Source organism: Monopterus albus, unplaced genomic scaffold (genome assembly GCF_001952655.1).
Source record: "Monopterus albus unplaced genomic scaffold, M_albus_1.0 scaffold558.1, whole genome shotgun sequence".
Taxonomy (NCBI): Eukaryota; Metazoa; Chordata; class Actinopteri; order Synbranchiformes; family Synbranchidae; genus Monopterus; species Monopterus albus.
Genome location: NW_018128438.1, coordinates 74,834 through 77,515, shown reverse-complemented (window position 1 = coordinate 77,515; position 2,682 = coordinate 74,834).

Here is a 2,682-nt window from a genome sequence, read left to right as displayed (position 1 = left end):
CGATACGTAACTATGAGCTCCCTTAGCTACAGCCATAAATCTAATGAAATTCAGTAATTTAGTGGACAAGACTTATGATGTTGCATTAGTGTTTCAGTGACTCACACAGCAAATATTTGACCAGTGGTTCAGTGAACACACAGAGTGATATTCATAACTATATAAGCATAACTGTGACATATAAGTATGTAAACTTATGTGTGTTATAAAATAAAACCATTCCTAAGTGCATAAAATAAAAATCACCCTAACATAGGCTACATATATACTGTATGTCTGTTTTTGAATAGCTCCAGCCATCATGACTGTAGCCTCTCAGCCACGGTCAGAGCCACAGTAAGAAGCTAACGTTAATGCTATGAAGTTTCATTATCTGGCTCACACATGAACACAGGAATCATTAAATCATATAATGTTAATTACACTTATAGACAGACCCATTATTATTAATCATACACCATGGCAGTAGCAATAAACAACAATGATCATGTGGCACTCACAATGTGAACACAATCTGTAATGATAGCATGCCACCTTATTTATAATGTAGGTTATTTTACTGCAAACGGCAATGTGAGATCTTCTGGCTCAAAGTACAGTACATTAAAATGAAAAGATAACCATGTCAATGTGTTGTACCTACGTAAAGTATACTAGCTTATTACACAATCAAAACACAAAATAAATGACCAATGACCAATGGATGACAAATAAATAAATAAATGACCAATACCTTTAAGAGCCATTTCAATGCTGACCTGCTGCAAAACCTAAGTAAAGGAATAGGTCTCTAATTTGCACATGTCTCAATGCACATAACCAACATTGGCATTTTAATGCCTACCAACAGCCAACAGCAGCCAGCAGTAGCTACGGGCACACCCACTCACACAGTGGTCGCAGAATGTGGCTGTGGCTGCATTTTGGAGCTCGGCCCCTCTCAGCTAATCTAGAGGCACCCAGGATTAAAGATTAAATGGCTGGAGAGCAGGCCATAGGTTCTTTAAATACAAGAACATATCGGATTGAATTGTGAACCACTGTGGCCCTGACTGCAACATGATGGGAGTGCAGGGGTTGAAGAGGTTGCTGTGTTTATACTGTGATGTGATCTTTGTCACCAGGATTCACTCAGGGACTGAGTTTACACCAGAAACGTCTTAATGCATTGACACACCACGGTCATCTCAACAGATATACAGAACAGTAATATCACATTAGAAGGGCCAGCTGGGTTTTCTACAGAGTAAACCTGTGTTCAGACACATATTACTGTGTGTGTGTCTGTGTGCTTCTCTGGTTGGAAAGTCACGCAGTGTTTGTTGTGTTCAGTTGTGAAGCTAATTATCCATAAATGTTCATGTCACCCTCAGATGAAATACTACAAACTCATTACTGCTACCTCAAACAAATCCTCCTGATTGCTTGTGTCTGTCGGCACTTCGACCAGGTAGGTAAAACTACCTCAAACAAATCCTCCTGAATCTATAACTTTTCCTCTGGAGTTCACGTCTGACAGCAGTAAAGAGTGTGTGAGCAGCTACAGACTCGTTTGATCCAAAATAAAACCCTAAGGTGCAGTTTTGCTGCAGTAACGCCTCAGCGACACAAGATGGCGCTTCTTCATCACTGCACACTGTCACACTGATGTGATGATGATGATGATGATGATCTGTGTACAGAGGACAGGACTAACAGTAAAGATGTTAAACTACTACTCTTGGTACCACTACAAATACTGCTACTAGTATTACTATTGTACTACTACTGAGAAACTACTTCTGTCAGACCCACTACTACAAACCTACATTTAATCCTGAGTTAATACTACTGCTGATACTACTCTTATTACCACCACTACTACAGTAACTGCAGATGCTGCTACTATTACTCCTACTTGCACTACTATTACTTTAGTATCAAACAGATTCTACTGTTTCCTGTATTACGGTAAGTACCACCACTACTAGTAATTTACAGTTACTCGTGTTGTTACTGTGATTATCACTGCTTCTACTGTATGACTACCACTAACACTACTACTTTAACTCTAGTACTACTCTTATTAACATCACTAATACATTTGTTACTACCTTTACTGCTGCTTAGTGATAGCACTGCTATTACTGTTACAGCCTACAGCAACTATGATTACCACCACTGTACTCCAACACTTTTTCTTTGTAACGACTGAAGTTACTTATAGTACTTCTCTGCTGGTACACTTTGTCCAGCAACTGCTACTACCACAGAGGTTGTTGCTGTCTGTCATGACATTTACAGCAGTAAAATCATGGTACTACTGGGAGTGTGTGTGTTACAGAAGGCAGCAGGATGAAGGAGTCTGACTGTAAAGCATCAATAAAAACACCTGATGATCAGGTACAGGCGCCTGGACACAGCTGCTGCTTCCTGATGCTGTGGGTGAACAAGTTCCACTTCCTGCTGTCGAGCAGCTTATCAGTCTTAAACGTAGTATTTGTGGTCTAGATCATCAGACCTTACAGGAGACACGATGACTCTGAAACAGGAAGTGAAGAGCGCAGCACACAGCAGTGTCAGATCGGAGCTGCTGGGGTTCAGACACTCTCTTAGATCATGGAGCTGCTGTGGATGATCCTGCTGCTGTTTCTGCTCCATTCAGAGGCCGAGAACCTGACGGAGGTCAGAGTGCAGCTGGGT